Source organism: Vidua macroura, chromosome 4, assembly GCF_024509145.1.
Source record: "Vidua macroura isolate BioBank_ID:100142 chromosome 4, ASM2450914v1, whole genome shotgun sequence".
Classification (NCBI taxonomy): domain Eukaryota; kingdom Metazoa; phylum Chordata; class Aves; order Passeriformes; family Viduidae; genus Vidua; species Vidua macroura.
In genome coordinates this window covers 55,748,521-55,761,746 of record NC_071574.1, presented here as the reverse complement: position 1 = coordinate 55,761,746, position 13,226 = coordinate 55,748,521, and positions in this window count along the sequence as shown.

The window sequence follows — 13,226 nt, the reverse complement described above, 5'->3', positions numbered from 1 at the left end:
AATCAGATCCCATTATAGATTTCAGGACCATTCTCTTGATCTGAGAGAATTTTTCTTCTACAAATAAAGTTGTTAAAGGTGACCCCACGTTAGAGTGAGAGTTTTGAATTTACCTCCCAAAACATCTGAGGTGTTTGAAGCACTGTATTTCTTTTGGATCAAGCCCAGAAAGTCTGAAAATATGGTTTATTTCATGCGAAGGTTTGATTGATCCCAGAGCTCTGTTGGCATAAAGAGTTATTGAAGTGTGCTTTCAGGAAAACATAGTTGACTGTCCAGTGCTATCACCATGAGCACCAGATTCCCCACAAAAACTAACAGCTTAGCTATGACTCTAAATAGCTAGTACAAAATATTAAAAAAAAAATCTATAAAAAGTAATTGCAGAAAGGAGAAATCAGTCTTGATATCAACACCATTGGCAAACCAAATACCTGGTATTTCCCTTCTACCCTGTCATCTGCTCACCAGAGTCACAATGTTGAGGAGTTTTCTGCCTCCTTGTCTCTGAATCCTGAGTTTCTACTAGCTCACATTTTCCAAGTGTTTAGAGGCATATGAAAGCAAGATGTTGAAACAGAGGAAGACTTTTCCTTGGTCACTTGGACCTTGGATTTGGAGACCTAAATTACCTGAAACTAATCTAAATTACCTAACTTGCTTCTAATGAGAATGAGTTACAATTATTAGTTTGAATCAGAATGGCTTTCAGTCTGTGAAAAGCATGCTTTGCATTTCACAGGGTATGTGTAGTTCCATAGCAGAGAAATGCAGATTCAGCCCCTATCTGCACTAGCCATATTAGTACCCAGGTACCTTACCTTGCTTATCTGTGTTTAGAGGTCTTTTTTCAGCAAGAGACCATCACTTTAGTCTTTCCACAGCTTGTTATGTTGTTTACAATCTTACTCAGACTGCTGTTGAAAATGCTTTTTTCGTTTCCCCAGTATGGAGTTACAACATGTTGTTAGTGTTTACAGCAAATAGCCTGGCATGATTGTGCAAGCTGAGGAGGGACACACATGCAGTGGTAGATTTGCTGTAATGCTTTCAGCATACATAAACTTGAATATATACCATTTTTTAACAATTTTGCCATCAAAATAGCTCATTTTGTTAAGGAAAAGAAAAAACCCTCCAAATTATTTGTAGAAAAAGTTATGGAAATAAATAATTTGGAAATGTTACCTGCTGCCAATAATCTCTTAAGAACTGGCCTGATTTTAGTGACCTCTTAGAGGAACATAATACTACTAGTCTGTTTGGAGGTAGTATATACTTTCCAGGAAAAAAAAAAATTTAAAAGCACTAAAAATTAGTGCAAAAAGAAAATATAATTCTGATTAAATTACTTCCAATTTCACTTTTAGCTATAGAATTTGGTCTATCAGATGCTCTGAAAAAGACGTGGTCTAACCTTTAGGGAACAGCCACACTCATGACCCAGAGCAGGAGGCTGCTCTTTGAAGTGAAATTGCTTCTAGGTATTTGAAGCCCATATGGTATTTTTTGTCCTGCCTTTAGTCCTCCAGCATAGTGTGTGTATTCATGTACATGAGCTAAAACATGTTACTCCCTCTTGGCACAAAAAACCTTGTCAACTAATGCATCAAAAGCACTTTTGTGTCTATCATAAAACTATAAAAACGAACTCTGGAGCTAATTTGGTCCAACACCTTGCTCAAAGCATGGGAGATGTCAAAGTTAAGTCAGGTTAACAAGGCTTTGTGAAATCTAGTTCCGAGTGTCTCCAAGGACAGAGATCCTACAACCTCCTTGGGCAACAGAGTGTTTAATTCACAGTGAATGAATTTATTTCCTTCTATCTGATGATAGAAGAAAGTGATGACTCGATGTGGTCCCTCCCAACCTTACCTGTTCTGTGATTCTATCTAACCAGCAACTTGTGTCTATTGCCTCTTGTTCTTTGGCTGTGTAATACTTAACCTGAAGGAAAATTGTACTCTGTTCCATCTAACTCTACAAAGACCTACCCATATTACAAGGCAGGGGGAATGAAGACATTTTCTGGCTATTAGAGCTTCTTTTTGCAGGCTGCCTTAAATTAAATTACACTGTCAATTCTCCATCAACAAAAATAATGGCTGAATTCCATGGTTTTTATTGATGCATCACATTGGTGTTCAGATACAGGATTTCCCATGCCACAAGGCTGCCTTTATAAGGATTAACAAGTCTTCATCTCTGTGGTAGAAACACACTAGATTTTTCACATTTATGAGAAATATGAGGAACCAGTGATACTCACTCTATTTTACTTTTTCCTTAAAACATACGTGGCAAACCTGTAACCACTGAAATAGCTGTTAACTGTTATAAATGCATTTATACTATTACATACAGGTAGAGTGTGTGGACGGGAGATTACTGTACAACCTTAATCTAGACTGGCTTGCTTAACTTTTGTTCAACTGAGTTACAAAGAGAGTCTGAATTATAATATTTTCTTTAAAAATTAACAGTTCCATTAATCATAATTATTTTTTATACCCATAGGAAAATAATAAATTAGATGACTACATTGATAATGCTGGATGATTAGAAAATATGACAAAGGCTGCCACAATTTCTTATCTATTCTGAGGTGCCTGCTTCTACCTAAGAGCAGTGGAAGAGGTTAGGGCAGCCCTCAGACTGTTTGGCTGGATGCTTAAGGGACATATTGGCATCCTGATGATATTTTCTCAGTTTAGCCCTAAGTGACTTGGTCATGGATCTACAGACTTGGGGAAGAGTAGAAAAAGCAATTCAAGTGTTCAGCATCCTGTCCTGAGGCCAAATCGTATGCCTAAGCTGAAAAGCTCCAAGTATCCCTTTCAGCTCCAATGCACTAGAATTACTCATGCACTCTCTGGAGGGACCTAGGTGGTCATAGCAGTGCTAAAGAAGAAAAAAGCTGATTTAAAGTTAGAGACCAGCAGCGTTGCTCCTTTTCCAAGTTGGTTGAAGTCACTAGTAATAGTAGTCCCATTTCTCTTTTCTAGATCTGGAATTTTTATACAACTACAATTGGAGAAGAGAGACTTTCAGAGCACTTGCTTTCAGAGTCTTGCTTTTTGTAATGACAAGACTATATACAAAGTACAACGTTCTCAGCTGAGCTCTCTGGTTCAGACACTGTTGACTGAGGTGAAATAGCACAAATGTAGCAGCTGTCTAGATATTCACTTAAACATCACCCTGACTGGGAGTACACTGCAGTGCTGAGGTGTTCAGACAACCTCCTATACCTTGAGAATGGGAGCCCAAATCCTGTTAATGGAGTGGTGCAATAGGGAGACAATCTTCTCCCCTGGCTCCTGTGCCATGATGGATAGAAGGGAAGAGTTCAGCCCATTGGTGAGGATATGGATCAACCATGCAAAGCAGTTAGGATAGACTTCAACCAGTGGTACCTCTGATTCAGTGAATATTTCAGTGGATTACTCAAGATGTGATGTGGCCTTACTTTTCTTCTCTTTGTTCCATTGAGCACATGTGCTGTAATTTCTTCAGCATCTATGGGAGCAAACCCAGAGCTGCTGCAATGCAGGGAGAGGGGCATGACTTAGGAAACTGTGGAGTGAGGTATCCTGTTAACTAGAAGGAGGGGCAGGGCTTAGGTCATGGACCTTGGCATGGCCATGGACCATGGCAGAGGCAGCTTGAGCATCATGAGGTCCCAGAGGGGAGGGTGTACCCCCTGCTCCATGGGTCATGAAGACCATGACAAATCACCAGTCCCTTGAGGGCTCAGACTTGCCAGCACTGCACAAGCCTACCATTTGTGCCATTAACTCTGAGTGTCACTTATGTGCTAGGGTTCTTTCATGCTTCCCTTTCCTGTTTTCAGAGGCTTGTTTAATTTTGCTAACAACTCTGAATGAAGATAAGGCCCATGTGTGTAATAACAGACTAAAATTAAACTTCAAACAAATTATCTGTTAGGGTTTAGGGAAATCTTATCTGGGGAGGAATTAATCCTTGCAGCTTGTTTTGGGGCTTTAGCAGGCCACCAGGGATTTGAAAGAGAACAATTTTTCAGGCTGGAATATACACAGCAACTGGAACAATGTGCATAATTCCGTGGATATGATAAAAGAGGAAAATCCCAAAAAGGCATATAAACATCTGAAGTTTGCTCCCCAGCCAGCATGAACTGACTGCAAACTAAATGCAGCTGCTGTAGATCATCTACTGTCACTGTCAAAGCCCTGGTCTCTTTGTGACTGATGTCCCTGCTTCCTTTGTCACTGTGTATGAGGACAATTCTGTAAGTCAGCTCTTATGCCCTAGTGCTCTCTGCTGCAGGGTTTGGAAAGCAGCCATTGCACCCTCCAAGTGACATCAGGTTGCTCTGAGAAGATAATGTTGCTCAGTCCAGCATATTAATCAAATCAACACAGAGGGGGCAAGAAGTGCCCATGGGGGTTACTTTGCTGAAAAAAATGTTCATGTGGCTCAGCCTGCTGTTGGCAATGGGATGAGACATTCCCATTCAAATGGGGCTGGCAGAGTCTGGGAAAAGTCAGCCCCATTTGAATGCTGCCACCCCATAAAAGCTTGAGGGAGGTAGTCCCAGGAATGAGTTCAGACTAACACTTTAGTTCTGCTATTGTCTGTCTGACAGACAATAAAGACAAAGACAGAAAGACCTCTCAAAACATCTTCTTACCCTCATACCACAGAGATACCTCAAATTTCTTTTTGCAAGAGGTTCCTGGTATTTCATCTTTTTCCATTCATTTTTTCTTTCTTTCATCTTAGCTGTCCACACCAGTTGTAGGGTGAAAGAGCGGTAGGAAGAGGGAATAAGAGAGAAAAGGAGCTTTAACAGCCAGGAGGAAATAAATGGGTGGTCTTTGGAAGCATAAACTAGACCAATAGTGAGGAAAATCACAGGGGGGGAAAGTCCAATGTTTACTGTTTTTTGGTTTTCTTAAGCATATTTTTCTTGCAGTTCTGGGGGCATATATTATGCAGGGTTCAGAGTGAAAAGCCCTCTCACAACTGCACAGCAGTACTAGAAGAGAAACTGCTGGAAAACATTGTCTTAAATTTTCATTATCCTCAACCACACAATGGGGTAAGATGCAAGTCTTAGGTGGAAATATGCAGTGCCTGAACTCTGCAAAGGTTTTCACATCATATGCTGTGTATTCCACTACTATTTTGGGAATATTTGACTACATTGCCATGCTGTCAGATTGTTATGGTTCGGGGTACTTAGAGCAACCAAAGGAGTAATAGAATGGGCTAAACCTGCATCCTGAAACCCCAGAAGACTGAATGCACCCATTTGTCCAAAACATCTGACTATATTCCCTGAAGCTGTTTACAAAGAGGAATATCTTGCTTGACAGAAGGGAATGCAGTCAGAAGCTCAGAACACAGCAGGGAAGCATGAAAAATAATGAGCAAAACATCCATTCTCCCTCTTTGATCAGTGGTTTAGATTCCTTCCCATCCATGCAGACAATAGCTCTTTGGCCACTTTCCCTTCCCACCCACTCTTCCCTCCTCACACTTTGCAGCAGTAGTCCTTTGGTATTTGCAGGTCTGTTTCTCTCCTGAAGAGCCCCAAGTCACTTCTTGACCTACCATAATTATGCAATTTCTTTGGAAGTTAAACATCTGAGACCTCACTGAAGTCCTGCTCTGCTGTGCTCCCCAGCCAGCACCATCTCAGCATGTCTGCATAATTACTCCACCTTATCTCTAGGCCTGGGATGCATCAAGAGAGGAGCAGAGATGGCTTAGCACAATGTGTAGTCTGCCTGGTCAGAAACCACCTCTGTCTCCAGAACAAGGCTCCCTCTACTTCCTGAGCTTCTTGTCACCCTATCTTGCTTATCATAAATCTCAGGTGCCAACAGAGGAATTGAGGAGTAGGGAAGGAAAGATCTTTGAAATAATATTTTCATTTCAAAGAGTCAGAAAGCAAATAGGAGGACCTCTTCTTTACTTCTGAATTTTCTGCCAAAGACACAAAGAAATTTACAGTCACTGAAGCACAGTGGCAAACCAGCATCAGTGCGCAGTGCAGTGATGCCCAGCCCAAAAAAATCATGTGCAGCGTGGAGACCTGAGAATCTAACAGTCTAGAAGTGCTGTGTTGGTAGAATACTTTGCCTCAGCCATGAACCCCTGTCAAGTGGGCAAATTTCCCTGGTCTCCCTTCCTCTTGGTCCCCAGCAGTGCTGCAATCACATGGATCAAGCATGTTGCTCTTGGTGTTTGTCTCACCTACCTAACCATTGACCTAGAAGAAAACCCACTGCAGTGTGCACCAGTTGAAGTTGTTCTTTCATACTATTTCTTGAGAGATATTTAACAACCTGTTAGTAATCAATACCTACATGGTCTTTCTCAGTAGGCAGTCAAGCAGGATAAGGCAGAAATCCCTAGCAAAATGCAGTCATTTTTCAGTCCAGACTTTAACTGGGCACACTACTGGGCAGACTCTAGTCCATGCAAAAGGAGTATGTAATCTTGGCCACATTTCAAATGTGTGCTGACCTGAAGAGTGAAAGACTAGAGACAAGAGGTTAAGTAGTTTGGTGTGCTGAACTCATGGTATAATAAACCAGCTCTTTTTTACCTTCAATTTCCATCTATAACATGCATATAGGTCTTGACAACAAATGTCGTATGTTTTATTGTGATTGATATTACTTGTAAAAGGCAAATATGTTTACAAATGATTGAATTTGCTGCCATGGGAGACAACGTTAATAATTTGGGGTTAAATACAAAGAGATAAAAGAAAGCTCTCTGTTAGAGTAAATACAATCTCACTGCTTTCCATTCAGTTTTAGAGGGTTCATGAATATCTTTGTTTTCTGTAACCTTGCATGTTATTGAAAAAGACCTTTCATTTGCTTCTACTCTTTGCAATTTCTTCAGATATTCTATTTCCTTGCATCTGCAGAAACTAAGCTGTTTTTTGTGTGTTTGACAAACCATCAACATCTGCATATGAAAGATTTCAGAGAGAGAAGGAACAGTAAAAAACCAGAAGATAGAATCCTTTCCTAATTGTTTTTCCTTTGATTTTCAGACACTTGTGTAATAGGATGTATCCAACGGTGAATTTTTCTGAAAATATATTTAAACTGAGCAAATTCAGATTTGATTTGACACTAGAGAACAAACTTGGTGAAAGAAGTAGTCTGTCTTGCTCAGAAGCTACCTCAGACTGAAGCTGTATTTTGATTTGAGAGCACGAACAAAAATATGGAATTATGCAGGATTGATTCCTGCTGGAGGTCATGCCTGTAAGCGGAGGGTTGCCTGGCATACTGAGGTGGCATATTTCAGAACCTACTCAAGGTCGTGCTACAAAAAGGAGGGAGTGTGGAAAGGCACTGTGATCATCTGGGCATCTGCTTTCCCACACAAAATGGTTTGTAACTGTGCTGTGCCTTGGTTTCTCAGTGACAACAATTGCCAGGTTTTACCATGTGAAGGAAGAGAAGGCCCAAATCCCATTCCTCAGGATTTGCACCAACTGGAACAATCCTCCTCCCAGTTAATCGTGCTGAATGTTCATGTAAATTAGGTGTTTCTGATGGATATTTGCTTTGTACATAATAAGCTAGAGCAGCAGTTGCCACATGCTGGTGCCCTCCCCAGGTGGGAGGAGCTGCTCCCCCAGGAGCTCCCATTCCAATTTTCTGTTGCTTGGAAAAATTTAAATCCACTGCTGATAATATTGTGTCTTTTCCCCAAAGACCTAGGCACCCTCAGATGCTGCCTGTGTCAAATAACCACACATTGCTTCCAAGAATGAAAGGGGGTTGCTTATCTATTCTCATTTCCAAGTATGGGTTCTGGGGAGCACCAGGACTGGGATCCAGACCCTGCCTCTCCTTGGGATTGGGGAGGGTTGAGCTTTACTATCACCCAAGCTGTTACAAATAATAGAGGGCCTGATAGGCATTTTCCTTAGCCCATCCATGGGGATGTCAACAACTGTCAACAACTCATGAGTTACCTAAGATAAAAGGACTTGTGAAAGACCATTCTGTCACAGTTGTTATGACTCTAGATAATTTCTACAGTGTTTACGTCAGTGTTCATGGATAACTACAGATAGTTGGTGTTCTTCAGCTTAAAGGGTAAATCCTGAGCTAGCTGTAAGTGTGGACAAGTGAAGGTGAAGTAGGGTACCCATAGATTAGCCTGAGACGTTTTTAGTGAAGACAAACTTCATGCATTGGGCTGCACTTGGGAGCAGCAGTGACTCACCCTCTTCGCTAAATTATACCACTATGTGGGGCACGCATCAGACTTTAGCAAGCTCCTAGTTATTCCAGAAGTTAGTGTGCTGTGCCAACTCATTACTTCCTAAATAGCTTCAGTGTCAGTGCTGAGTGGTGACTTAACTGACTGCTGACATTCACTAAGGTCACTAAGCTAGGTCTATACTTAGGAACACTTTGGTGCTGCAAATGACATGGAATTGATTTAATCTATACAATGCCTTGTCTCTGATGATCCTTCCAATCACAGGTCTGACCAACATAGACAACAAAGGTAGAAGACAAAATTAATATTCAGCTCACTAGCTAAAACCTGGAGAAGCATCTCAGTAAAGCATACACTAAAGACAGCATCCATAAGGAATTGAATAGCAGCTGAAAATGTGAACATTCTTGCACTTTTTCCTAAGGAATCTAGTGTGCCTCTACTGATGACTGCAGTAAATGTGCAGCATTTCTCACTGCAGAGAGCTCTTCTTGATTAGCACAGCTCTCTCTACAGTTCACATATTGCAAATGGATCCTTCCTTCTCAGTGCTCACTGAACTGGATCTCCCTGAAAAGGCCCAGTGCCTATGGCCAGATGACAAAGAAATATACAGTTCCATTTGGCAGCCTTGAGGTTTCAGCATCTTCATAAACTCCCAAATTCAAAAGGTAATTCTCACCCCCCCACCCCTACAGCTGTTAGCACATCAGCAAGTAACTGGTGCCAAGGCACAAGAAACTCTTTTGTTCTCCTCTGCCCACCACACCAAAGGGTCATGATTGGCTCCAGCTGGCCCTCATTGATAGTCTATCAAAAATATCAAAAGACAAATTATCCTCAGCTGACCTGCAGATGTTGTTACCAGACACTCTACAACAATAAAGATAAATATCTCAGCTGTCATTTAAGGGGAAATGGCATATGGTTCTTCAAGTCTGATGATTCAGACATTATAATCTCCCAGCAATTATGAAGATAGAGGCAAAGAAAGAAAATTGAAAGAAGTTAAACTCTATTACCTTTCATTTTACCCCCAAATCTGTCTTCAGCTGTATCTGAGAAAAGCAAAGGGACCAATCACTGTTTGTTACTAGCAGGGCAGCACGGGATTGGCAAGTGTGCCTGCACATATGTGCATTCTGTTTTAAGCCAAGGGTGGCAGAAAGGTATTAAAGTGTCAGTTTGTTCTGTATTTCACCTTATTCTCTTGGCTTAGGTCAGGTACATCCTTAATGCACATTGAAACAAGCCATGTGAGAGCCATGTGTCTGCTGCGATGCTGGAGTGGGCTGGCTCAGGCACACCAGCTGCCTGCACCTCTGTACCTGCTCTATCATGTGGGGTGGGCCTGGAATTCAGCATGGGTGTGAGCACAGCCTGCTTCACATAGTTGTCAGCCAGGATTTCTTTATCATTTTCCAGCTTAAAAAGCAGTGAATGTTGTTGTTTGTTGGGTTTTTTTTTAATTCTACCTGCACCCATTTTCAGCCAGCAATATGCTCCAAACTCATCCAGTCTGTTTTTGTGACAGAGAAGGGGAGCTGGCCAGGTTTTCACAGTCCCAGCTGTGTGGGGGTTTATAGGACAAGCTCCAAATATTACAAATCATAAAAATTGGGTGGTAGATATTCTTCTAATAGAGGTAGCTGCAGTAACTTTGTGGGGAGTAACTGCAGAACTCTGTAGTTACTCACTTCATTAAGTCTTAATTGTAACGATTGCAAGGTGCAACCCAAGCGCCATAATCAGATCCTGAGGTGACAGAGGCACAGATAATTGTAATAAGCCTTCCTCTGAAATGAAAGGCCTGCAGTTTTCTCCCCAGATGCTAATGGCACAAAGCAGAGTCAGAGAATGCTGTCAGCAGGAACCAGGAGAATATGGGGATCCAAGGAGACCCCTGGGCTTCAAAGTTTGCAAACAAATAGTAGGCAGATGCCATTAACCAGGGTTGCTGATTTAACTTCTGTTTCCTCTGCCTATTTCTAGTTTGCTGTCAGAAGCATCCCAAGTAAACCTACACCATCCTGTCCTCATTGTTTTCCATAAAACTCTGGAAAAACTTTTTTCCATAGTGGCAAGACCAAAAAGAAAGAAACAGAAGAAAGACATTAATCCACATGAAGCTCTCTCTGTCCATGTGCCAGCACAGGCTCCATCCACATTGACCCTGCCAGCTTTGGGTGGTGAGTACTTTCTTGACCCCTTGGCCTTTCATTCATGGGACTAAAATGAAGAATTAACTGTCAGGGCACACCTGCAACTGGAGGATGAGTCAGCCCCAGGGGGCTGCTGAGTCCTAAGAACTGAAACAGCCACTGGAGTTGGAAAATGAGCATTCTTGTACAATCCAGTGCTAATGTCCAAGCAGGAAATAGAAATGAACTTTGGAATAGAAGTCAACAATTACAAATGAATAAAAATGGGAGGAATGCTACCAGAAGCCCTTCATTCTGGTGATGTCATGGTTCCCAAATGCCCTTCAGAAATGCAAATTGCCTACAATGTAATAAAAAGGGCATTTTCTAGAGTGTGCAGAGCTTGCATAGTTTAATTAAGCATAAACTAGGGTGACTCTTGAAAGGAAAATGATTTGGATTGCATTCTCTGAGTGACCTTGGAAAGGCATTTATAACTTTCTCTACATGGCAATTAAGCAAACTCACACTTCATATGCTATCACTCCTATCCTTTCCTTTATTTAGAAAGATATCTTTTATTCTCTCAGATTCCCTGATCTCACATTGATTTATCTCTGTGCTTAGAAAATATGATTTGTTTCCCTCAAGGTAACTAAACATTTGTCTACAGCCTCACCATCTCTAGTTTTCTAATCTCTACTTCAATATTACTTATATTAAACTTCTGGCACCTGCTTTCCTTGCTTTCCACCAAATTCTACCTAGTCTACTTCACTGACATGGCAAAACTGGAATAAGGAGATGCCTATAGAAATTTCTCATCCAATCTTTCCAAGACCAAGCTAGTGGCCTTCTCTGATGGAGTGACTGTGTCAATGGACAAAGGAAGAACTACAGATGCCATCTATCTGGACTTTGGTAAAGACTTTGATATTGTTTTCCACTACATCCTTCTCTCTAAATTGGAGGGAGATGGATTTGATGAGTAGACTGTTTGGTGGATGAGGAATTGGTTGTGTGATCACATTCAGAGGATTGTGGACAATGGGTCAGTGTCTGCATGGAGATCAGTGAAAAGTGGTGTCCCTCAGGAGTCTATATTGGGACAAGTACAGTTTAATATCTTCGTTAAAGACATAGGCAAAGCAATCAAGTGCACCCTCTGCAAATTTACCAATGACACCAAGCTGAGTGGTGCTGTTGACACAACTGAAGGACAGAATGTTATGCAGAGGGACCTGGATGAGCTCAAGATGCAGGCTAAAGAAAATCCCACGAAGTTCAAGACCAAGTGCAATGTGCTGTACCTGGGTCATGGCAACCCCCAGAATCAATACAAGGCTGAGGGATGAAGGGATTGAGACCAGTCCTACAGAGAAGGACTTGGGGTCACTGGAGGTTGGAAAGCTGGACACGAGCCAATAGTGTGTGCTTGAAGCCTAGAAAGCAAACTACATCCTGGGCTGCACCAAAGTAATGTGGCCAGCAGGCTCAGTGAGGTGATTCTCTGCCTCCACTGTGCTCCCGTGAGACCCTACAGCTGTGTGGTTCCCAGCACGGGAAGGACATTGACCTATTGGAGCAAATCCAAAGGAGGGCTACAAAAATGGTCAGAGGACTGGAGCATGTCTCCTATGAAGACAATGAGAGAGTTGGTGTTGCTCAGCCTGGAGAAGAGAAGGCTCTGGGGAACCTCATTGTGTCCTTTCAGTACTTAAAGGAGGCCTATAAGAATGATAGGGAAAGTTTTTGATAGGGCCTGTAGCAACAGGACAAGAGGTAATGGTCTTAAACTAAAAGAGCATAAATTCAGAGTAGATGGAAGGAATTTTTTAAGATAAGGGTGGTGTAACACTGGAACAGGTTGCCCAGAGATGTGATGTGTTGCCACAGGCCCCCAGCCAAGTAATAATTAGTATTGATTCCATGATTGCAGAAGGCTGATCAATTGCTTTATTATATCATCCTATACTATATTATACTATACTTATTAAGCAACTCAGTAAACCTTACAGCCAGTCCAATACAGCTTTGCCCTAACTGGTCAATCAATCCAATTGGACACCACCCAGTGTCCAATTAAGAAATCACCCCTTGGTAAACAAATCTCCAAAACACATTCCATATGTGCACAAGAACCAGTGCAGCAAGTGGAGATAAGAATTATTTCTCATTCTTTTCTCTGATCTTCTCACAGCCTTCCCCAGGAAAATGCCTGGGAAATTCTGTGCCTGCTCTCTGTGGCCAGAGAGCTGCTGCCACAGTGATGGCTGCCCCATCCTTGGAAACATTCAAGATCAGGTTGGACAGGGCTCTGAGCAGTTTGATGTAGTTGAAGATGTCCCTGCTAATGATGGGCATGTTGGAATCCTCATCACACAATTCTGGGGCAAGAATAGCAATGGCTTATGGGGTAATGTACTGTGGGATAGATTAGATTTTTGTGGTTGCTATTTGAACTGCTTTCACAGTATCAGTCTCTTATTTTGTGGGGGATCTAACATTGTGTGTCCAGCTGGTTTTGTCAATTCTGAAGGTGAGTTTTGAAGTCCATTAGATCATCAAGCCTGCAGTTTCTCATAAAGGAGTCTGACTATATGGGGAATGCAAGAGTTGCCAAGTGCCTGGCTTGCTAGGAAGTAAAAAAGGAAACCCAACCAATGTTAACAGCTCAGCTCCATTGCTACTGAGACAGGGAGTGAAAAAGAAATCTCAGTAATTCCTGGCTGTGAGCAGTGTTGCCAAGAGGGAGAAGTGGTAGCAGCTCACCTCTGTGGGCCAAGAGAGAGTGGGACTGAGGGGATGAATGGGACTCTTACAGCTATTTTTGCA